At 41.7% G+C, this 25617-nt stretch overlaps 2 long non-coding RNA genes across 3 annotated transcripts; one reads left to right on the top strand and one right to left on the bottom strand.

Moving 5' to 3' along the window:
• Nucleotides 1-1870: 1870 nt before the first annotated feature.
• Nucleotides 1871-22219, bottom strand: LOC143844216 (uncharacterized). 2 transcript variants are annotated; one of them, XR_013233867.1, is made up of 6 exons: nt 22171-22219; nt 17108-17306; nt 14334-14433; nt 7066-7215; nt 3904-4043; nt 1871-2002 (listed from the first exon to the last, which is right to left on the bottom strand). It is a non-coding gene; the product is annotated as an uncharacterized LOC143844216 (long non-coding RNA). The 2 variants fall into 2 exon arrangements; XR_013233868.1 differs by having other exon boundaries at nt 17108-17245; nt 22171-22213.
• LOC143844213 (uncharacterized) lies at nt 21690-24331 on the top strand. The gene is made up of 2 exons (XR_013233866.1): nt 21690-21942; nt 24089-24331. It is a non-coding gene; the product is annotated as an uncharacterized LOC143844213 (long non-coding RNA).
• Nucleotides 24332-25617: the final 1286 nt, after the last annotated feature.

Here is a 25617-nt window from a genome sequence, read left to right as displayed (position 1 = left end):
ATAGGAACTTTCAAGAGTCAGAACTCCCTTTGTTAGCTTTTATTCTCAAAAACTCACATCCCCAAAATGTTGTTGGTTATATTAGTACAGGTTCTACTAGCCTTGAATCTGGCTTTTCTACTGCAGACCACCACAGCTACCCTCTGAAATATCTTGTGTTTTTTGCAGGGTCCTTGATATTAATATGACTTATGGTCAAAATTGAGGAAAGGTAACATAACACAGCCTGACCACATCAGATCTTCGAAGCTAAGCAGGGTTGGTATTTGGATGAAAGAACACCAAAGAAGACTGAAGACAAAAGGAATGACAAAGTACCTCTGCTTCTCACTTACCTCTGCACTACATAGTAAGGTGGGCCTGTACTACATGGCTGAGGATGCTTGTGATTTAACAGTATGTAACTTTGAATTAAGCTTACATTATCTCAAATAGCTTCCTCCTTTGCCAAAAAAAAAATTATCCTGTCAACCCCGTTGTATAAATCAAAATAATCAATGTGTGATGATATTTACTCCCCAATTATGTGGCAGTTGTTTTGAAATTACTCTCAAATGTGCAGCAGTCAAGGAGATTATTTAACAACATAAAATCAGAGATTAACAAGGTCTCACCTGGCAAGACAGCTTGTCACTTTTTGGAGGTGGGTGGGTTTTTGATAAACCAGCAGGATAATTTTGGAGCTGTCATTTGGGAGCATTTTGAAATATGAGTTAATGGTAAAAGAGAAAAACAAATGAGCTTCGTGCAAATCTCCAGAGATTTCAGAAGCTGAAAACAGAAGAGAAGGAGCTATTGATTAGGGTTTAATATGCCAGATGAAAAGAATGGGGTGGCAGCATTTGCCTAATCACTGTGTTATATCAAATCAAATCATCCTATCTGCAGTGCCAAAGGCAATATTTCAAGAAGCCTACAGCTGAAACCGCATTCGTTATGTCAGGTTCTAATGTGGGCCTCTGAACACATTAATTTGGGGGTTCAACTGGACAAGATGCTGAAAGACCTGTGATTAGAGCCATGATCCAGACACATTTCTAATGCACAATGGAGTTCTGATAAATATAGATATATAGATATGAAATTATATATAGGCTGGGACTTCTTGCATTTTCTTCAATAGCAAAGGAGGCTCTGAGTGTGCAGTGGGGATGCATGCACTGCATTGATCCCAATTTGTGGAGGGTGGGAGATCTTTTGCTCCTGTTGAACAACATAGATCTCATTCTCACAGCAACTCAATGAAATGGGTTAGGCTGAAAATGTCCGGCACAAGATCCCTGAGTGAATTCTTGACTGAACGGGGATTTGAAACCAAATCTCATAGTCCAGTACATTGGTCCCAATACTGCACCAGCTCAAACTAGACTGTTGTTTGTTGTTGTTGTTGGTTTTGTTGTCTTCTGGTTACTACATGCCTCCCCTCTAAAGGCTGAGGACCTGAGTACAGGATTTATGAGGCAGATCTTAACTGGCAGGTTGGATATTATGGTAGGAAGTCATTCTTCCTGTACCTTACCCACACACTTTTTAAGACTTCATAGGTAAAAAACAGTATTTTGAATTTTGCCTGGAAACAAATGGAAAGTGGTAGAGATCTTTCAGGACTGAGGGATGATCTCTGTATCCCACCCCTATTGGATCAAGGGCAGGACCAAATGGTGCTCCTCCACTTATAACTGTTTGCTTCCTGGATTGGAAAAACACCTTCCAAGAATAAAAAGAATAAGAAATGATTTTACAATTTCAGCCCATGTTGATGAATGGAGCTAATGAAGAAGTCATTTTTTTCCACAGACAAATCTAAAGTATCACTTTAATGATAAAGAAGCAATGGACACAATTTTTCACTGTCTCTTTACTTCTGTGTATATATTTTCATAAGCTAACAGCTTTCAATGTGTGCCACCATTAGCTTCATGGAGTAAGATGGGGTAAGGTTAGTCTCAGACAAAGGGTTTGTTGAGTCATAGGTGGTGATGTTCGTTTTTTCCCTTCCCTCCTGGTGGAACAAACAAAAGCAATACATGGGCGAATGTGCAGCTGCTGTTCATGCATAACTTTTGGTGTAATTCATACAAACAGGCATACACTTTAAAATAACCTTGGGGATTTCTTTGATGTTAACTGAAATGCATTAACATACATTATTTCAATCATTTCTATTAGCATCATAACTGTTAATTAACTTTTCTTTTAAATATTTTGCCAATGTTCTTTAATAAGAGCAATGAAACACATAGAAATAACAAAATGCCAGTCAACAATTCTAGTTCCCGAGTGGAGGAAAGAGGGCCTCATGAACGTCTTCAAATGTGAGTAGCTTTTCACACCATTAAGAGATGGGCAAAATGTCAATTCCCAATCCCTAATAGCAAGCTGATGTCATGAACCCTGATTCATGCCAGCTAAGTTTCGTTTCTCACCAGCCTGGCAGACACAGGGTTGTAAACCTGTAAATCTGTCCTCAGGCTCCAAGCCTCCCTTCTTTTCCCAGCAGGAGTTTTCCGCTGTTGTTGTATCAATCTCACTATAAGTGTCCTTGCAGAGACAGCAAAGTCTCAACAATACTGTAACAACTTAGATTAGATTCCTAGCCATCTGGCATCCTGTGAACCCCGGCACCTTTGGTGCCCTCTTGCTCTCCCGCCAAAATGCCTTTGTACCCCCCCCTTAGGGCTCTATATATGTCCTGTATTGCCCATTGCTCTTTGTTATTATCAAGATCTTTGCGTAGGAAGATCTTGGCTTGCTTTAGCGTTCTGTAGACTCTGTTTAATAAAGCTCTCTTTGGATTTTCAACTGACTGTTGGATCTTGGATGTGTCTTTATCATGGACTCTGCAGGCTTGGCTCAGCCTGGTTCCTGACAGCTGAGAATTGAACCCATATTCTTTCAGATAAAATGAAAGAATCCCTTTGCATCTAATCAGATTTGTCAATTTAACCACAAAGCTTCTGCTCCATACTCTTTAAAAGCAATCTTCTACAGAAGTTGTATCACTCATCCATTTAGAGGCTATTTCAGTATTCTTAATAATGACACATTTAGCTATTAATTTATCTTCTGTTCTTTAACATCTTTTAATACATACTGAAAAAGAGAGTTTAATTAAATTTCCTGGTAATATATCTTCAATTATTATTTATACCAAAAAATTGGTGATCTAGAGCAAAGTTGCCATGGACCAGCCAGCCCAAGCAGAGTCAAGTGATGAAGGGGACTTCTAAGAGGAAGGGGCAGCCAGCAGACCAGATCCAAATTCACAGCCAGTAACAGGGACACTGTAGGAGGGGTGGTCTCTGAGGAGCCAGACAAGGATCCACAACCAGGTCCCAGTACAATGGCCTCTCAGCCCCTGAGTTGACAACAGTCATCTGCTGGGCAGTTGACCTCCCCTGTCAACAGAGCCTCAGGCACTATGTAGGAGGAAGATAAGAAGGGGGCTGCAGGAGAGAAAGCACACAGTGCCAGATTGGCTGTGTAGTGCCGGCTCCATTTCTGCAAGGAGGATGAGTGTTACAGGAGCAAGGCTGAGGTGGCTGGCAGGTGCTGAGCATAATGTAAAAGCAGCTAGCAGGGGAGTGGCTGTGTGGAAGCCTTGTGCCCATTAGTTACTGACCTTGCAGCCTGTATCTTGAATTGATTCTCCAATCTTGGGACCTCTACCTGGGTTTTGGAACCCTTCTTTTGGATCTCTTCCTGGACTTGATGCTGTGAGTTTGGACTAACTGGTGTCTGGACTAACATTCTGACAGCTAGTTACTCCCTGACTCTACATGCCGTGTCTGTAAGCGGGACAAGTGCATCTGTACAAAGTTCATCTGCACTACCTTGATCAAATCTACAAGAGTTCTTGCTTAAAGTTAAATGTATCTTCAGCAGTTTTGCTGGGTTCTTTACCTTTACAGCAATTTTCTTTTTAAGTTGGAAGCAACAGAACACTTTGTTTCCTGAGCAATGATGTATTTCCATACTTCTGAAATATTACAGTTCAGATCTCATTCCCATTCTGTATTCAATTTCAGTTCTGCTTGATTTTTCTAAAGGTAACAAAATATTAGAAAACTACAATAAAAGTTTTTCTGTATCTTTTATATTACCAAAAGTAGCAAGCTTTCTATTCATATGAAACTTCCTTGTCTGTGAGAACTGGAATAAAAGGAATCTCAGCTTCTCATCTTTATACATATTTCATCATATTCTTTTTTAAAGACCCTCTTCTATTATATCTATAAATCTCCACACCTCCAGCTTCCTCCACTCTTGCAAAAATGTCAAGGTTTTCCAAAACTGAGTTGTGACAAGTACATTCTCCTTATTTTACCCCATGATCTGAGTAAATCATTAACGTTTGGGGTGCAGCCCGTTTCCTAAGAGCTATTCCTCTTCGAAAGCAACCCTAAGCAGGTCTACTCAGAAGTAAGTGTTACATGATTCAATAGGGCTTACTCCCATGACAATATCTTTAGCAGCTTTCTTTATCCACAGTATGGATCCTAAAGAAATATTGATATATTTTTTTCCTTTAAGTACCCCTGAATTATTTTCAGATTATCCATAAAGCTGTCACTCTTGCCTGTCAGTTAATAAATGTTAGAGTATAATTGCAATTTTAGCATGTTCATCCCATCCATTTTTATTCTTAGCAATTCTAAATTTTTCACTAATTACCATTGTAAACAAACTATGTCACTATCTCAAAACTTGATCAAATGATTGAAAAATACATACAAAAGCTTTAGGCAAACATTAATATTTACTATTGTGATGTGATTCTGTCCATGTATCATTTTTCACCATTCTTAAAAATTCTTCCATGTTCTGGAAAATAATTCAATAATATGTTTTCTGGGTTCTATGGTATCTTTATTTTAAGACTATTTGATATAATTTGAACCACTTTGTCCCAATATAAAAGGGCTGTAGAACATTCCCACCACATGTGGAAGAAGTCAGCTCTTTCTTTGACACAGTACCAACACCTGCTTTCTACCTCCTTTATAAATTTGTTGTAATCTATTGCAGGGGTAGTCAACCATGGGCTGACTACCCCTGATCTATTGGGTGAAAGATGCCATGTATGTATCATTTTTAGCAGGTTTTCTTTGAATGTTAAATTTATGGTAAAGTTTAATCCCTTAGAAAAAAATGAAATCCATTTATGTTAATTTTGGACATTCCCTAATTTTTTTTTATTCCACCTAATCTGAAAGTTATTTGAATTCTTCAAACTATTTTGTAGAAGGATAAAGTAAATTGTCCTTATAGTGATTTTATCTGATATTAATGTTGTTTCAAATTCATTGAGAGGTCTTATCAGAAGCAGTTTCTTTTTAATTAAGAGGTTTATGTGATTTTTGATCTGATGAGATGTGGAACCAGGCACTTTCCAGAATGAGGAGTTTACTTGAGAAGATAAATCTTGATGAAGTTCCAGAACAGCCTGTTGTAGAGGGAGGGAGGTCATAGATATTGTGTGGATTGTTAAGAGGTCATTATCATGGAGGTGTTGCTGTTGTTGTTGTTGTTATTGTTGGCTGCTGGCTGCTGGCTGTTGAATCAGTCTCCTTTTATAATGCTTATTGAATGTACATTTTGTGGAAGTGGGGATTTTGTGCATGTTTTATAAAGGGCTTTGGGTGGCTTTTATAAAGAGCTTTTTGGTATTGGCTGTTTATCTTCTATTGATATGAATGTATGAATTTTGGCATGTATGTTTAAATTTAAATAATTTTTAATAATAAAAATTGTATAGTATTTTGTTTTTACCATCTTGTATCTTATGTGTTCCCTACACCTTCTGTCGCATAGCTATTTGCAATTCATGATGTTGAAAATTTTATACATACATGATGCAAATAATTCAGGGAAAGCGGACATTCTTTTCCTAGCCCCTTGTTGAAAAATATATTCCCTCCCCCCCCCTCTCAGTATATATGTATAATATATAGAATTCTAGACAGCTTATCATGAATTAATATTATCCAATGAATGAATTAATCATTGGTGTTAGTCTTTCCAAAAAGACCATTCTACCATTTCAAATATTTCATGAGCACCTAAAATACCATTCTGTCCTCATCTAATACATTCTAGTTTCCTCACATTATCAGCCAGTCTCCTCTTAGGTCTAATTTTTATTTGGACCATATATTTACACATGTGTGGAGCAATGCTATTCAGTGTGGTTTACTCCCAGAAGAGGATTTTTAGGATTGTGGCCTACAATAGCAAATAGTGCAATATCCAACAGCATGTGGATCCCATCTGTGCTGTTTCATTTTATACACAGAACACCCATGAAGACCATGGAGCCAATGGAGAAGTTTACTGATGAAGAAAATAAGTTCCATGTTAGGAATATATTTTGAGCTCTGTTTTTAATGCACATCTGACTGTAGCTTATGTTTAAATCTTTTGCTGACACCATCGCCTTCTCCTCATCTCTCTCCATGCCTCCTCACAACCAACAACACAAATTGTGCTGACTCCACTTTAAGCACTTAGTTGTGGGATGTTTCCTTTCCAAGCAGCATTAGGGTGAAGGCATAGATTGTGGTGCAGGTGTTCAAGTAGTGGAAGAAAGGATTCTGCCTGCCTCAGATTACAACAAAAGTTTTGCCACTCTGTATCTGATTATTCAGAACACTCAATGCCATCAATGGGAGGACACATTTCTCTGAGCCTGCTACCATAAAACACACACGTCCTGCTTTTGCCTCTCCAGCCAACTGCCTTGATGCCTCTGGCCATTGCAGGGCTTATGTCAGCTGGTGCTGCCTGCAGACATCATTCTTGGGTGCTTCCTCCCCCCTCAGCCTGCTTCAAGCTGTCCAAAGTCAGCTGTATTGGAGGACTGCTGGGCAGCTGGCTGGCTTGTCTGTCTGTTGCATAGAATGGCTCTGGAGGAACAAGAAGTGTCCTACCAAGTGTGGAGGCCCTTAGCCATGGCCTTGCCAATGAGGTGGGGTTTAATTACTGCAGATTTTTCTGGCTAGAGTATACAACACAGCAAAAACTTGAGTATCCAGCACATTTCATTAACCAGAAGCACTCATTCACCATGAATGTGGCCAATGTCAAAACTTCTTTTCTATTTTCTTTCACTGCTTGCTTGTCTTCCTGGTGTTCCTGGTGTTAGGAATCAAAGCATCTTCCAGCTAAAGGTCCCAGATGGAAACAGCATGTCTCAGGTAACCAGCTGTGGGTCTCCTTGAGGAGTGCAAGAGAAGGAGGACATGGCACAAACAGACCAACCAGTGGGTTTAGCATACATTAACAATGGATTTACTCATATTCTACAAATGCTAAAAACATTACAAATGCTGTGAACCACTTTTTTACATATACCTGCAGACAGCATTACTAAATATACTGGACTTATTTAGTTGAGCATTAGTCAAGTCATGCTAAACACTGGTGTGTGGGGTTTTTTTTTCAAATATCAAAGTAAAGCCTTTGGGGAGGGCGGTATATAAATATCATAATAATAATTTTAAAAATGTTGATATCCTCATAATCCATCGAACTCTAGAAGAGATGTTTTCTCAGCTAGAGAAAGACTTCTGCTGACTGCTTCACTTTATGTAAAGTAATGAACTATTTCATTCCTGCTTGGTCTATTTATGTTGCTCAATTCTTAGCAGTCTCCTACTGCTTTAAATATGTGAGAACTTCTTCAAGGAAGACTTGTAATTCTACAAGCAAATGCTTGACTTCTACCTCTCCCAATAAGAAGCCAAGTAAGTGGATTAACACTCATTTTTCTGCCTCAACTCCACTACCCGTGGATTCTCTGCTTCTTGCTCAGATTGGTATTTTTCTTGTCTGTCTGTCTATTCATAAGTCATGTTTTTATTCTGCCCCCCTCCAAGTTGCTCAGAGTGGCATAAGTAGATGTTACTTTTCACACCAATCATATAAAGTCAGCTGGGCTGAAAGAGAATGACTAGCCCAAAGCCGTCTAGTGGCGTGTATGGTAGAGTAGTGGGATCTCCCAAGTTCTTGCCTGACACACTGAAACTCATACTGCTCACATTAATTCCAGCGCTTGGTGGATATTGTTTAGCTATCAGTTATTCCAATACAGGCAGAGATGAATTCCTCGGAAGATAAGCGGGGGATCCTGTAGACTCCATTACTTCCTATGGTTAAGAGTGCAACCCCTAAACAAGGTTACACAACTGCATGAAGATCAGCCTAGACTTGGAATTTGCTGAAACAGGATGCACTCCTGGTCACTTTTCCTGGTCTCCTTCCCCTACAATAGGATCCTCCTGGGAGGTTGCCAGGCCCCCTTTGGCCACTGGCAGGGGAGGGGGGAGGGCTGCCAAATCCAGGTTGGGAAACTCCTGGAGATTTGGAGATGGAACCTGGGGAGAACAAGAACCTCAGTGGGGTACAATATCTTAACATCTATTCTTTGAAGCGTCCATTTTCTTCTGGGGAACTGTTCTCTGTCATCTGGAGTTGTAATTCCAGAGGATCTCCAGGTCCCAACTGGAAGCTAGCATCCCTACCACCCAGTCAATACTAGGAACTCAAGGACAATGAGGATGGAATCTAGATAGAAGCTACCTCTAAATGGCAGAACACTAGCACCACAGTACCTAGCACCATGTTACCTCCCTTCCTCAAACTTTGGCCCAGAAAATGTCTGCCTGGCCTCATGAAATGAGCTCCTGGAACAGCAGAGGGCCCTGCAGGAGATGGCAGAGTTCCACAAGGCCCGTAAGACATAGCTCTTCCATCAGGCCTTTGGTTGATGCCAGGTGGAGGAAGAGTATGCTGGGAACAGTGGAATGTAAATGTAATAAATAAATATTGGCAAGGCTCAGGGTATTTATCAATGTATCTGCCCCAGGAAGAGCAGGGCTGACAGTCCTGTTCTACAACTTCTCGTTTTCTGCCAGAAAGTTCTTGTTTGCTGCCATGTTTGCTGCCTATAAGACTGCCAGATTCTTACATGGGGGAATAGGGTTGCCAGTTCCAAGCTGGGAAACTCCTGAAGACTCAGGGATGGAGCCTGAGGACAGGGACCTAAATGGGGGATAATGCCCTAGATGCCAGGCCTCCAAATCATCACTTTTCTCCAGAGGTACTGAGATGAGGTGCAATCCCAGGCATCCCCAGGTCCCACCTGGAGGCTTGGCATCCTTAGCAGTCCTCATGCTGCTTCAGTAATTCAGTCTTTAAACTACCTTTCCTAACAAAACAGTTCCTGATTTTTGCTTATTAGTCCCTGAAATAAAGTGGGGAGTTAAAGACAATTTTGCATCCAATTCCATAGCAATGGTACTTGGACTGGCTTCTTGCCGTATTGTCAGTTAGAATGCAACACCAGCTAGCTCGTTTTCCTTCTCTTTTTTGCATTTGTTCTGAAAGGATTCCTAGCTCTGTCTCTCTCAGGTTTGGTTACTTTCATTGTTCTTGGCATAATGCTTGAGGAGAGCCACAGAAGTCAAAGGAAATAGGTTAGCAAAATGACAGATCTAATTATGAATATTTAGGAGTCATTTGAATGTGCTCACTTTTATTATCTCATTTCCTATCAGGGACTACATTGAAGCCATTTTTCAGATCAAAACTTCTTCAAGCAAAAGGCCTAGACTTAGAATAACTGATGCATCATACGCAGAGAGTATTTAATCAGAGAGCAGGGGAAATCCATCAGACGGCTTAAAGGTAAAGGCTTAAAGGGGAAATCCATCAGACGGCTTAATCACCCTTGGGGTGATGCCCTCTAGCGTTTTCATGGCAGACTCAATACGGGGTGGTTTGCCAGTGCCTTCCTCAGTCATTACCGTTTACCCCCCAGCAAGCTGGGTACTCATTTTACTGACCTCGGAAGGATGGAAGGCTGAGTCAACCTTGAGCCGGCTGCTGGGATTGAACTCCCAGCCTCATGGGCAGAGCTTCAGACTGCATGTCTACTGCCTTACCACTCTGCGCCTAGATACTATGAAAACGTTCTGTCCTCAGAGACTTGCCTCCTCTAATGCCCCCCCTCCCGAGCATATAACAGCAGATATGTGATTACAGCATCATTTTGGGGGAGTTAAAGGTAAAGGTAAAGGTATCCCCTGTGCAAGCACCGAGTCATGTCTGACCCTTGGGGTGACGCCCTCCAGCGTTTTCATGGCAGACTCAATACGGGGTGGTTTGCCAGTGCCTTCCCCAGTCATGACCGTTTACCCCCCAGCAGCAAGCTGGGTACTCATTTTACCGACCTCGGAAGGATGGAAGGCTGAGTCAACCTTGAGCCGGCTGCTGGGATCGAACTCCCAACCTCATGAGCAAAGCTTTCAGGCGGCTGCCTTACCACTCTGCGCCACAAGAGGCTCTTTTGGGGGAGTTACTCTCATCCAAAAATAGTTTTAGTTTGTATCTTTCCTCAACAGTTTAGACCGAGTTACAGAAGTCCAATCTGGAGGTGACCATCACATGGATCACTGTGGCCAGACAGTCCAGGGGCACATAGGGTGCTAGTAGCCTCGCCTGGTGAGGATGGTAAAATGCTGTGCGCAGTACCTCAGTGATTTGTGCCTCCACTGAATGAGAGGCATCCAGAATCACCCCCATGTGGGTGAGATGTTATGCCGCTGCAAAGGTGGGGAGATGCACTTTCTGTCCTGCCCTTTTCATGCTCAGCTCGTCTTTGAAGGGCTGAGTTCAGGCAGCTCTTCTCTAACCATCTAGCCACGGCTTCCAAACATCTGGAGAATGTATCCGGGGAGGGAGTCCAGGTGGCCATCCATGAGGAGATAGAGCTGGGTGTCACCTGCATATTGATGGCAACTGAGCCCAAATCTCCAGACCAGCTGTCATAGGGAGTGTATAAAGATGTTAAACAACATGAGGGAGAGTCTCTCCCACTGCCACCCTCTGTGTCCAGTTCCAGAAAAAGGAACACAGCCATTGAAGGGTTGTTTCCTGAATCCTGGCCCCGGTGAGGCAGTGGGCCAAAATCTAATGGTCGACCACATCAAATGTGGTCAACAGATCAAGCAACATGAGTATGGCTGATCTGCCCCAATCCAGCTGCCGCTGGAGATCATCCATCAATGCAACCAACACTGTCTCCACCCCATGGCCAGGACGGAAGCCTGACTGATATGGATCGAGCACCGAAGATTCCTCCAAGTAGGCCAGGAGCTGATCTGCCGCAGCCCTTTCAACTACCTTTCCCAGGAATGCAAGATGCAAAACCAGGCGGTAGCTGGTTGTGTCCCGCAGGTCCAGCAATGGTTTTTTCAGCAAAGGACAGACTACTGCCTCTTTTAGCACCTCTGGGAACTCCCCGGCAGACTGACTAATACCCACTGATGGACTACCCTCCATTAATTAATCCCCTTTCAAAACTATCTGTGCCTGTGGCTATCACTACATCCTCGGGCACTGAATTCTTCATTTTAATCACTCAGTAGGCACAGAAGAATTTCCTTTTGTCCATCCTGAATCTACTGCCCATCAACTTTACTAGATACCCTCAAGTTCTAGTATTTTGAAAGAGGAAGAAAAAGTTCTCTGTGTCCACTCTTCCTACAGCATACATAATGCAATAAATTGCTATCATATCTTCCCTTATTTGTCTTTTTTAAACAGAACAAGCCCAGATTCTTCAGCTTTTCCTCTAATCATTTTTGGGACCTTCTGTACTTTTTTTTTTTTTTGCAAGATGGTGCCTAGAGCTGGACACAGAATTTCAAATGAGACATTGGAATGTTGGCTGTTTTATTTTTAGTCCCTTTTCCAATCATCCCCAGCAGGGATTCCAGCCCCCAGGTGGGATCTGGGGGTCTCCTGTAATTATAGTTCATCTCCAGTCTAAAGAGATCAGTTCCCCTGGATATAATGGCTGTTTGGAGGGTGGCTTCCATAGCATTAAACCCCTCCCCACTCCAAATCTTGCCCATGCCCAGCTCCACCCTCAACATCTCCAGGTATTTCCCAACACTGAGCTGCCAACCCTACCCAACATAGCATTTGCCCTTTTCATTGGGTTGACATTTTCATTGAACTATCCACTATGACCCCAAGGTCTCTTTCCCTCTCAGACTCAGCAAGTTCAGACTTCTTAGCATATATTTAAGTTGAGAATGTCTGTTCCAGTTTGCACTGCTGTACACTTACCAAAATTGAACTTCATTCACCATATTGTTGCCCACTCACCCAGTTTGTGGAGATCCCCCTGAAGCTCTTCACAGACAGCCTGTTTACCCAGCCCATTCTGCTAACTATGGAGCCCAGTGTTTGCTGAAACACACAAGGGTTAATTAAAATGCTGGTAGTGTTGATGTGCCCTCAGCTCCCACCTCAAATCCTATCTATGTGGGTTTGCTCCTAATTCACATTCACATTACAGGCAGATTTTAAAAAGAGGGGAGGGGAGCTCCCACCTACAATTTTCTACAGAATGAAAGGACTCTGCCATGTGGACTTTTTGAATATATAGCTCTATATAGCTCAGGAGTCCTCAGCATAATGTCCATGGGCACCACATGGCTCACTGGCACCTTTCTTGGCACTCACAGGGGGAGGGGGGAAGACTTGAGTTTCTGATGTTTACAGTATAATGATGGCAATAGCTTCTCCTGTGTTGTTCAATCTGCTATAAATCTGCTCACCAAAGCATGCGTCCCTTTCTCAGATAACCTCATCACATGGAAACATGTTGTGCTTGTACTTGATCCTTTTTTTTTAACTAGCTTCTTTTTACTGTCACAATTTGCTGCATTCTTGGCTAAAGTATTGATTTGGCAGAGTACGGTTGATTAGGGCACAGTAGATGGCCTTGGAACTCCTTATGAGCAGAGGTGAGAGACTCATATTTCAAATGTCCCTTGGAGCCAGATTTCACCACGCCCACTGAAAGAACCGGTAATCAGTCTGTACATCATTACTCATGGTGATACAACTCTGTTTGATAAAACTCTGTTTTGTCCAGCAGCTAGCATATTGTTAGTACAAAAAGATTACTGAATGGATGACTTCTTAATGACGGATCTGTCTGGCTGTTTTTAAATATAAGAATAAATGAGGAAAAGTAGCAATTGTTATACTTCAGAGCGGCGTCATTTATTGAGTCTTTGTACTGGGTGAACACATCAGAAAAAAATCTAACATGCTGCTGTGCATTATGGACTATTTTAATAATAAAGTTATGCCATTGACTTCAACTGACCTTTTCAGAAGTAGAAGTTTATGTATTATTTATTTAACATGCTTTTATCCAAGTCTTCCTCCAAGGAGATCAAGGCAATGTACGCTGTGGTGCATTCTTCCATTTTATCTTCCTATCAATTTCAATTTCAGTGGAAGTTTAAACTGGGAGAGGCTATGACCGGCCCAAGGTCACCCAGCAAGCTTCATGGGGGAGTCAATTGTCAGAGTATCTTATTGTCCTTCCCTTTCCAAATGGTTAACGGAAGGCGGAGTAATGGGAAGGCGACTATAAGCCACTTTGAGCCTCCTTTGGGTAGGGAAAAGCGGCATATAAGAACCAACTTCTTCTTCTTCTTCTTCTTAATCAGAGAAGTCACAGTCAAAATTTTATTTACAGTCATTCAAACCAAAGTTCAAACACACAATTAAAATAGCAAATGAATACAAAAAGAAATAATTGATGCAAAAGGGGTATTTAAAATCTAAAATCTAAAACATCATGATTAAAACTCATCATTGAAAAAGCACTGGTTAAATATTGAGTCAATATATTATTCAATTAAAGAGGAAACTTTCTGTCTTACAGAAATTTAATGACAGATGCACAAAGTTTCATAGTGTGTAAAATTATTTGACAGTTTTCATCAGTGAGAAGTTTCTTTACTATATCCTTTGAAGGAAGACTTTGATATTGGTCTAAAACTGGCTGGATTAAGTTGGTTCTTATAACATTGTAGATGGGACAGTGTGGCAAAACATGTTCGCTTGTTTCTAACTGGTCACAAGCACAGGAGCAGAATCTCTTGAAAAGAGGATTTTTCCATAGTGGGAAGCACTGAACATCTGGCCTGACTGAAGGCTCTTCTCTGTTGTTGATTTCTAAAACAGCCAAGCTGTTAGAATATTTTTATTGACTTTACTTGCTGCAGACTGTAACATAACAGAACAAGTATACATATACATTCATACACACACACTCTTGCTGATGTACTTGCATATGGATTTCCCTGAAATCATGAGATTTCATCCAACATTGTATTTATATTAGAAATATGCATTCTACAATTTTAGTTCTATAACCAAAGTTGAATTACTGTTAAATTTCCAAGGAGAGAGAACAGAATCTACACTTAAAGAAGACCGCTATACAACCTATACATACTCACAGGTCCCCAGTTCAGCCAGACTAGTTTTGCTGATAGTTTCTGGATCAGTTCCAGCCCTGGATTAATGGTTGTTCCCTAGGCCTGGGCCAAACCTTTACACCTGGATGCAGATTAAAATTATCACTGATATGTATTATTGCACCAGCTTCGCTAATATCTAGTCAAATCCAAACAGTTCCCCAGTATGTCACAGCCTCGTCTGCAGTCCCTCCCAAATCTAATTCTTAAGAGAAACTTTCGAGATCCAAGACAGCCAAGAACCCAAAATCCACAGAATCTAGTTAACTCCATTTTCCAACAGCAGCTTTGTGGAGAATTGAGACAACTTAGAAGATATTCCATGCTATAGGAAACATTCTCAGCACAGGTATACCCTTCTATGCCTATTGAAGCTGCTGGAAATTAGGGATGCCAGCCTCCAAGTGGGACTTGGGGATCCCCTGGAATTACAGCTCCTCTCCAGGCAACAGAGATGGCCGCTAAGAAAGTGGAATGTATGGCATTATATCCCATTAACATCCCTCCCCTCCCCAATCCCCACTGTATGCAGGCTCCATCCCCAAAGTCTCCAGGTTTTTCCCAATCTGGAGCTTGCGGCCATACTGGGAATGGTACTGATTGGGCAGTTCAAGTTGCTTTTGAATTTTTCCCCAGGAAGCTGCTGCTTGGACTTTAGTTAGAGCATCCTGCCTCAAGCAATAGGGTTGGAGATGTCCGAAAGGAATAGTGAAGTCCAGGCAAACTTTGAGCAGAAGAGTTACTGCTAGATAGACTCAGAGGTGAGTGGGTAGGAGGTCAGTCTGGATTCTTTAAAACTATGGGTTCTTTAAAGTACTACATTCCTTTCTTTGCTATAGTCCATTCTGAAAAATCTTACCAGATTTGATCATACATTTGGCAAAATTACAATGATATTGTATGTGATTATTAACCAAGCTGAAACACAAACCCATCTCCAACCTACACAGTTCAAAGTCTATTTTTAGATCACATTTAACTTTCTAACCTGTCCTACAACAAAATAGCAAAAGAAACCATCTAGCAGAATTTGAGTGACACTTCTGTTAAAATCATTTTATGCATGCCTTTTTTCTTTGAGAGTCTTCTGTATATGTTTCCACTATCATTTCACGTGTGAATTAAAGCATGAAAGACAACAGACTGCAAATTCTGCTTCATGAAGAGTTGGTTTGACCCTAATACAAAACCAGCTAGAATTTAAATTAGATTAAAACTGTCTCCAATTTTTATAATAGTGTTATGCTGCCATTGTTAGTGGAATTCTGCAGCATTTTCTTATATGATAATACTCTTAAAATAACCAGATAGGATGCTGTAGGTTATCCATAGCTTCAATAATTGTGTAGGAGGTATCAACAAAAGTGCTGGCTGAACTGGATATTAAATTTGGATAATGTGAATCATCAAATATTACAATATCTTTCTTAAAACTATATTTAGGCTGAAATATGTGTGTGTTTGAGAGAGAACCCGTACCTAGATCCAACCATCCCTTGAGTGATCCATCCATAAAGCAGTTAAGATGCTTATTACTTCATTGATGCTCTTGGTACCATCTTAAAAAGGGACCAAAATCCATTTGGGGAATCAGAAATCCTAGTTGTTTCACCGGGGCTGAATATAGTTTGTCTGAGTGCACTTCTGGGATTACGAGTCCAAATATTGGTTAGTCTGTTTCTAGATAGAAGTGCAGGGTTGCAGCTCAGGTGCATGACATCGTTCAGTAATGACTAATGATTGCCTAGCTCTAAGGAGCCCAAAGACCTAGGGGCAGAGGTATAGTCTTTACCCCAAAGGGACTGTTTCATTTAGGGAGTGTGTGTGTGTGTTTTAAGTGGCAGGCCTGGAGGTTCTGTCTCTTGCATGGATTTTCATGAAAAGGGGAGGAGGGGAGGAACCTCAGCAGGGTAAAGGAAAAGGTAAAGGTATCCCCTGTGCAAGCACCGAGTCATGTCTGACCCTTGGGGTGACGCCCTCTAGCGTTTTCTTGGCAGACTCAATACGGGGTGGTTTGCCAGTGCCTTCCCCAGTCATTACCGTTTACCCCCCAGTAAGCTGGGTACTCATTTTACCGACCTTGGAAGGATGGAAGGCTGAGTCAACCTTGAGCCGGCTGCTGGGATCGAACTCCCAGCCTCATGGGCAGAGCTTTCAGACTGCATGTTGGCTGCCTTACCACTCTGTGCCACAAGAGGCTCAGCAGGGTATAATGCCATAAAGTCTACTCTCCAAAGCAGTGATTTTCCCCAGGAGATTTCCAGGACCTGCCTAGAGATGGGCAGGCTTATTCAGCATTTTGTAGAGGTCTTCAGCAATCCTAAGCAGAGTTATGTCTTTCTAATTCCGATGCCTACAATTGATTTAGAATGGGGTAATTATTTAGGAGAAATTTTGCTCATTTCTCCCACGTGTGGGAGAAGGAGGCTGTAGTAGTTAGGCAAAAAGATGAGAGGAACAATACTGACATTGCATTTGATTCACTGTCCTTCACATCTTTTCAGCTGCAAATTCTCCATGAATTCCCTCAGTCTTCACCCTGATCAAATAACTAATGTGTAATTAGCAACTCATCTGCTTGGCCTTTCCCTTACCGTGGTTCTTGTTATTTAGTCTGATATCGATTAATCCATGTGTATTAAAGAAAATAAACCAAATTTATGTCCCATTGTTCATTCAAGGAAATGGAAATCTGTCTTCAGTTTTCAAGACTTAATTAGGGCTGCACAGAGTGGGTGGATATAAATATTACTTACAGGTCACTTCTTCATGTGAAATCTTCTGAGGTGTTTTTCCTCCCTTTGTCTCCAGCGCCTTCTGGTTCTGCTATATACATTCACATCAGGAGTTTTCACAATCTCTCAGGATGAACTAATGTTGCTTCCAAGTTTGCACTTTGCAAGATGGGGAGGTGACAGTTAAAACCCAACATGCTATTTGTGGCCACTCTGTCCTCTGGAATACAATCCAGATGGAACTGAGAGAAGCTAGCAAGAGCTGACCACCAGGCAGTGTGGCTCATGTGGATGGCACCACATGACAAAGTCTAAAGTGGTACAAAACCACAAAACCCTTTTGACCATATATCATGTTGAGCCAAAAAGAAAAAGAAAAGAAGAATGTGTGCAGCATAGATGACAAGTCAGGAATGCCATCTCCAGCTCTCTGAAAAAATACATACCCAGAACCTTTGATTCACCTGCAAAAACTTTGCATTTCTCTTTGCTATACTCATATGAATGGAAAAACAAGTAACAAAGAGCTGTGTGGCAGTTTAAAACTCTAATCAAGTTATTGTGATATTCACTTTCACAAATCAGAGCTCACTTCAACAGATGCAGCAAGTGCTAAATTGAGTTCACAGAGAGATTATACCCAGAGCTACAAACAGAAGGGATAGGGAGTTACTAAAGATAGTTGGGAAAGCCCAGTTTTCTGGGGCAATGTGTATTACATTGCAGAATACATTTTGTAAAAGTTTTAGTCAGAAGATTCAATACCAGCAACAGCAGGAGGCAAAGGGGATTTACCAGGATAAAAGAGAGGCCTAGGCTGGTGTCCTCAGCAGTGGAATGAAGTAACTTCTGGCATGCACCAGACATGATATCACATCACCAGTGACACGACCACTGGTATTTATGGCTGAACTTATTTTTACCATAGAAGTTTTGCCTAAATACCAGAACATTGGTCATGTCACCAATGATGTCATGACATCACTGCCATTGTGCCCTGGAAATGACACCACTGTGTTGCTGGCAAGGGTGGTCTAGGCAAGGGAGTTCCCTAATGGCTAGCTGATCACTGCCAGGGGGAGGGGCTCCAGAATGGGGGATCACCCACCCTCTGGGTGGGGGTCTGGTAAACCTAGATGGAAGTGCAGGGACAGGGGAACATCATTTCCAGGAGAAACCAAAAGTGGTACCACTCTAGGAATTGCCAGAAATTCTGTGGTAAAACCATAGAGTTTCCAATAATTGCTAGAGTGACATATCACTTCCTGGATTTTCCCGGATTTAATGTTATGCCACATGCTATGCCAGGAGTTTTTTAAAAACAACATTTTCTTGTCATTACTCTGAGCAACAGAGAAAGGTTTATCAGAAGGCGCTTTCCTACCATAGCAGAGACCTGCAACCCTAAGTTCAGCCAGAGTGTGAACTACTTCCTACTCATGATGAATTAGCAAGGTAGGATTAATCTGAACTACGTACATAAATCTGTGAGAAGGAATCATTACAGGCTCAAGGGAATTGTAGTCCATGGACAACTGGAGGGCCGCAGTTTGACTACCCCTAGTCTATCTAGTCTGGTATACTAAGCCTAGAGGGCCAAACAAACAAACAAGGCATAAAGGCTGAGGCCATCTCTACTGCTGCCTCCCAGCATTGGAATTCAGAGGTTTGCTGCCTCTGTATAAGGAGGTTTCTTTCAGTCACCATGGCTAACAGCCATTGATGTATCCTCCTCCATGGATCTGCCTAACATACTTTTAATGTTATCTTTGGTCATGGCCATCATTATCTCCACTGTGTCAATGTCCTCCACTGTACCGACTTGGGTAGGTCTGAAGATAGATTGGGCACGAGGGTTTATTGCAAGGGCTAATCCCATTGTTGCTAGCAAATGGCTCCTTCAGGCTAGGGTCTGGCCAGGAGAAGGGATGTTCATACACAAGGACAAGACTACTTTCCATGGGCTTTCAGATAACAGATGTAATTTATTTATTTTATTTCTTAATTTATTTCCCAGCAAGCAGCTCGTGGCAGGTTACAAGATTGATCCACAATTACAATAAACCCCCCAATAAAATCCCATTAAAACAACATACAACAATACTAGCAAAAAAGCCCATTGCAGCCAGGAATGAAATGGGCACTAGGACCTAGGGGACACCAGCAGGCGCAGATCTCTGTCTGTCTGTCTGTCTGTCTGTCTCTCTCTCTCTCTCTCTCTCTCTCGCAGCAGAAGCCATAGCAGGTAATCAGGGCTGGTTTGCAGTTTGGCAGGGCTCTCTGTGTTTCTCTTTCACAAGCTGGCTCCTGCAGTGTCTCAGAGCAAAGTGGCTAGCATCCAGGGAGGGAGGGCAGGAGCTGTAGGTGCAGGGCCAATCAGAGAGCGGCCAGCTTTGCTGGCTGCACCCTGATTGGACCTATTCCAACTCGGACAGCCAGGACACCCTCCACTCCTAGGGCTGTTTCACAAATACTAAGAGGAACAATGGATAAGGATAATACATGGCGGTAAAAACAACCCTCATCCTGCAACAACTGACTGCCAGCCAGGCATCAAGGGGGACAATGTCCGCTGGTCACCAATATTGTTCAGTATGGTGACAGATTTGATTTGATCTTGATTTATAAGTGAAAAATCATCAAGCTCAGTACTGTAACATAAACCAGAGCAGAAATAAATTGTGAAATTAAAGTAGTAGCCCTTTTTTAAAGTGCAGCTAAGGGTGAATCCATGCATTGATCCAATTATTTCTGGAAATGTAGCCTACTTACACATACATGCCACTAAGGAGCAGCCATTGATCATCCCAGAAAATGTATTCTACGAGTGGAAGTAGAACATAATTTGAAATGCACAGATCACTTATATGTGACTTACGAACTACACCCTTTGCATTTCTTAACATAATTTTGCTCTGAGAACATAAGCACTGCTATTATTTGTGTAACTGCTAGCTGCACAGATTACTTAATAGGACATGATAAAAGATCCCCTAATTTAATTACAATTTAACTGTGTCCTGAGTTTAAGTCCAATGGCACCTTTAAGACCAACACAGAAGCTTACACTTTGTTTACGGTACCACTGGACTCAACCTTTCATTGCTTCAGACTAACACAGCTGCCCACCTGAAGTTAACTCTGACATTTTAGTGAACAGGATGAACAACTTCCAATTTGATCTGAGCAAAGTTTTTGGGAATGTCATAAAAATGAATATCAACATCCTACAAATGTTAACGTGAATAACTAGTTGTACCAACAGTTACTAGAAAGTACTCAGGTGGGTGGATACTGATAAGGTGCCCATACACACAAAAGCTTATACCCAGAATTAACATCGCTGGTTTTAAAGATACAACTGGACTCAAACTTTGTTCTAGAAAGTACTCAAGTGAATTGACCAATCTTTTCCCCACCCTTTCTCCAAGGTACTCAAGTTGGTATTACACAGTACTCCATTTTATCCCCAACAACAATCCTATAAAATAAACTAAGCCAAGAAATAGAGATTAGCCAGAAGTCATCCAAAGAGTTTCATGACAGGAAGGATTTGAACTCAGGACTTCCCAGCATAATCCAATAGTACTCTAACAATATGTTACCCTTGAGATATGCTTCACTAGAAAAGCAGATCAGTCTGAGATTTGTCTTGTGATAGTGATATGATAGTTATATAAGCAGATGTTTCAAACTGGCTCTCACTGCTTGTTTCCCTCCCCCCCCCCATTAACTGGCTAATTACTTCACCTCATGCTGAGACTAAATAAGATTCCTAAATAGTTAAAAATAAGAACCGATTTGGATTTCAGGAGTCTTGGTTTTTTAACAGTGTATGTGATGGTCCATGATCTGAGTACCACAGGCAAGTGGAAGGAAGAGATTGGACGCTGTGGGGCATTTCAACTGACAAAAGGACTTCTATCAGTGGAATGCAATTTCCTCCCCTTGTCCTGAAAACTGCAACCCCAAATCCTTCCCAAGCGGGGGAGGGGATTCTGAGTTTCTGAAGAAAGCAGAGGCAAGGAAGTTGCATTTCCACTTATGAAAATCTTTTCCTCAGCAAAATGTTCTGCAAATGTTTGCAAGATGCATGTGAATCTTACACATAAAATGACCGCAACATCCCCACTCTCAGATCCGCTCTCAGTCACCTGCCCAGACAGTATCAATAATACTGCTGAGTTCTGGCTGCTTCAGGATGATGTGGCTGGTGACAAATGCATGCAGATGCTCAAATGCATGCAGATGATCTCAAATGCATGCAGATGCTAGTTTACAAAAGCAAAAGAGGGACAGCAAATAAGATGAGCCTCCAAGGGCTAACGTAAAATCTTCCAGTATTTTTCACAGAAAAGAAAGCAAAACAGAAAATAGAATGCTTATTATCCACCAGACCTGTCCTGAAATGAGCTGGGTAGTAATCTAAATCTGAGGCATGTTAGAAGCTCACAAGGAAGAACCCAAATATCACCTTCAACCTTGTAATGATAAGTTTTACTTAACAGCTGGTGCCCTCAGGTGCTGGCAGGTAGGACAGCAGCCACATCTCTATTACATCACAAAACTGTGAGCTTTGAAATGCATTAGCCCTCCATATTTCATCTCACACACCGATACACCATCAGGATAGACAGGTAACCTTAGGTAACCTTAGGTCAGCCAATACATGGAACCTCAAGTCAGCCAATACTTGGGAATCTAATGTAGCCCAACCCCAGCTAAGATGGTAAAAAGGAAGCGCTGCATCTGCAAATGCAGACGCGGAAAGGCTCAAAGGCAGAATAAGAGGAGAGGGAAGAAGAGTAGTAGGAAGAAAAAGAACGGCTGCGGAAGGAAAATTATCAGCAAGAATGGTAACCGCATATCCTGAAACTACTTTAATATTAATCGGAAGCAGTAGGATTCTTCTGTGTTGAAGTAGGGGTGAAAAATTTAAGACAACAAGGTTTTCCAGAAAAAAGGGCAGGCCAATATTTTAAATGCTCCTATGCAGCTGACAAAAATTCTTGCAGCCACTCCATCATATCCCTAAGCAACTATTCTTGGTTGTTATTCTTTTTACCATTACTGTATGGACTTACTATGAAAGACTGTTTTTCACATACACATGCCCAGGAATGCACACAGCTTCATGAAACATAATAGTGATTCTTGGTTCCAGAACATCAAGGTCTACAGAATGCTACCTATGCCTTATTTCACAATTCCATTCTGTTGTGGAACACTGTGGATCCACTGCAACTTTTCTCTTTGAACTTGCATTACAACTGTTGAGAGCCAGCTTGGTATAGTGGTTAGGAGCGCCAACTTCTAGTCGGGTGATCCAGGTTTGATTCCCCATTCCCCCACATGCAGCCAGCTGGGTAACCTTGGGCTTGCCACAGCACTGATAAAGCTGTTCTGACCGAGCAGTAATATCAGGGCTCTCTCAGCCTCAACCACCTCACAGAGTGTCTGTTGTGGGGAGAGGAAAGGGAAGGTAATTGTAAGCTGCTTTGAGGCTCCTTCTGGTAGAGAAAAGTTGCATAGAAGAACCAACTGTTCTTCTTCAAGTAGCACAAGCGCATCTGTCACTGACTACAATTAACATTTATGGAGTCACACCTGCATTCCCTGAGACCTTAGAAAGGAGGTATAGCTTTATACAGGAAAGGTTTGTTGAATTCCAGTCTGCCAATCAGTTGTTAAAAGCAAAGGCATGCTGCTACATAAAAATGATGACATACTTTCCTTTTTCTAACTCATATATACCACACTTTGGGATGGCAAGCAGTATTGCATTGTCTCCTTTCAGAGATGTATGTGAGCTCTGTTTTCTCACCATCACCCTTCCAGAACAAAAAAATTATACTACCCTTTCAGGTAAAAGTTTGTTTATTTATTTATTATATTTATATACCGCCCTCCCCGGAGGCTCAGGTTCATAGCATTTCCTGGGCTTTGTTAATGTAGAAGGATTTGCTCTCTTATAGTTTCAGAAAACAACTAACAAAAAAAGCAGAAAGAAATAATGCGGGCACCATATTTTGAAGGGAAACAGTTGAAACACTGCAACACTATTTGCCACAGTGGGAAGGAGGACTAATCAGTCCTAGCTAGTAAATGGAGTGATCCAACAGCAGCACTCTCTTTAACCAGATAGCCAAGATACTGCCACATACACAAACACTGATAGTACGAAGAGGTACCATCCCTCATGAACAAGCCATCCAAACTTGCTTTTAGTTACAAATGCGGATTGTATTATAAACTGGGCAAATTGGCTTGCATATAACTCTATATGTCTTTTTGTTTTGTTTTAACTTAACTTTATATTGGTAAACATAGCTTTTTAAGAAAACCCATATCGTTCTAACAATTTGTATTCAGGGGGAATCACAATGCTACTTACTAAGTAGTGGTCATAGAATCATAGAATCGTAGAGTTGGAAGGGGCCATACAGGCCATCTAGTCCAACCCCCTGCTCAACGCAGGATCAGCCCTAAGCATCCTAAAGCATCCAAGAAAAGTGTGTATCCAACCTTTGCTTGAAGACTGCCAGTGAGGGGGAGCTCACCACCTCCTTAGGCAGCCGATTCCACTGCTGAACTACTCTGAACTACTCTGTGGAAAATTTTTTCCTGATATCTAGCCTATATCATTGTACTTGTAGTTTAAACCCATTACTGCATGTCCTTTCCTCTGCAGCCAACGGGAATTATCTCTTTAAAACTTTCTTTGGGCCAGCTTCAGCAGTACTGACCCATTCATCCATAGCCTCCAGCACACCATGAATCCTGGTACCACCTCACACAACTATTTAAGAATTTTGTGAGGACAGGTGGTGGGGAAGTGAAGGCAAAGCTAAGCTCAGGATGTGACCATAGGATGCAAATAATAAGTTCTCTGTGCAATTGAAGCTGCTATATGATACCCCATGAAGTGCCCGATTAATCTAGTTCTTCTATTTGTTAACCTATGGAAATGTATTGGTCTGTCACATGTATATGTGTCAACAGGGTATATTCGCGTTACGACCATGTGCCGCTACAAGAGAAAATAACCTATGGTTTTGACATCTCTTGGAAAAGTCCATCTCAAACATACAAGCAGCCATGAAGTCACTCGTTTCTTGACTGTGAAGAACGGCCATCAGCGACTTCAAAAGGTCCAGATCATCAGATGGCTAGCACTGAAGGATTCTGGAGCAACCTTCCTACAATGGTTCCATTGGTTACCTGTCAATACAGCTGCAAAATGCATTTATTGTCTCATATTAGTCCAGATAACTGGGGAGAGGGGATTTTAAGTAAATGTTACATATGTGTGTTAAATATGAAAAATCACTAAACTACTTAGCAATGAAATAACTGATGAAGAAATTATCTTTGAAACTAACCACAAAGAGTTAATCTCTTTATTAAGGCAACTCTTTCGGGGAACAAGAAAAATATAATAGTATCCTCCTACCTGCATAATTTTCTTCCTTGGAGAAAACCTCCACATCACATATATGGAGGTTTTTTCAAACTACCAGATAACCTCAGTTCACGTAGATCTCCACAGGAGCACTAGGACTGCAGATCAGAGCTTTTCCCTCATTGATTTTATTAATTTGATCTATAGGCCACTCCTCTCTGTCAACAGTCTTGGGGCAGTTAACAGCATGTAAAAACCTTTACATGCATGCTTTTAAAAACAACAGACAGTTCAAATCTAATTTCTTTTTTTAAATGTATAAAATGCTCTGACCATCCCTCTAGATATAATTTCTAGGTCTGAGCACCCAGACTCCTGTGATGGGCGTAATGTGGAGAAGAGAGGAGGGAGGTCTGTTCTAATGTTTTTGCGTTGGCCTCAACGGTACGCCTGGTGGAAGAGTGCTGCCTCACAGGCCCCTTGGAAACTTGGTAGCTCCAATAGGACCTGGATCTCTGCTGGCAGCTCATTCCACCAGGGACCTGCTTTTCTAAAAAGGCTGCAGTTGAGGCTCAATGTACTTCCTTGGGGCCAGGGACCACAAGCAGGCTGGAATTAGCCAATCATAGCATTCTCTGGGGTATATATTCAGATAGATAGTCCCTCAGATATGCAGGGCCTAGACCGCGTAATGCCTTGAAGGTTAAGATCAACTCTTTGAACCTGAATTCACTTGGCAGCCAATGCAGCTGTTAAGAGAGCAGGGTGAATGTGGGGGCTTCATAATGACCTGAACACCCACTGCGCCAGTTTCTTGGTCAAGGCAGACCTGCATAGTGCAAGTTATAGAAGTCTAGCCCGGAGGTGACCATTGCATAGATCACTGTGGCTAGGTGTTCTGGGGTAAGGTAGGGTGCTGGTAGCTTTGCTTTGTGTTGATGGAAAAACGCCCGCCAAGCTCTTTTTGTGCTCTGTGTCTCCATAGTAAGGGAGATGTAAAAGATAACTCCCAAGTTCCTGATGGTATGTGATTAAATGTTAATTTCTTCTTCACATATTGCATTGTTTATTGAATATGTTATACAGATATTTTTCATTGTTCTATAATTGTGTGATCCAATTTTATTGC

This window comes from Paroedura picta, chromosome 9, assembly GCF_049243985.1.
Source record: "Paroedura picta isolate Pp20150507F chromosome 9, Ppicta_v3.0, whole genome shotgun sequence".
Taxonomy (NCBI): Eukaryota; Metazoa; Chordata; class Lepidosauria; order Squamata; family Gekkonidae; genus Paroedura; species Paroedura picta.
This window is presented reverse-complemented; position numbering and strand designations above follow the sequence as displayed.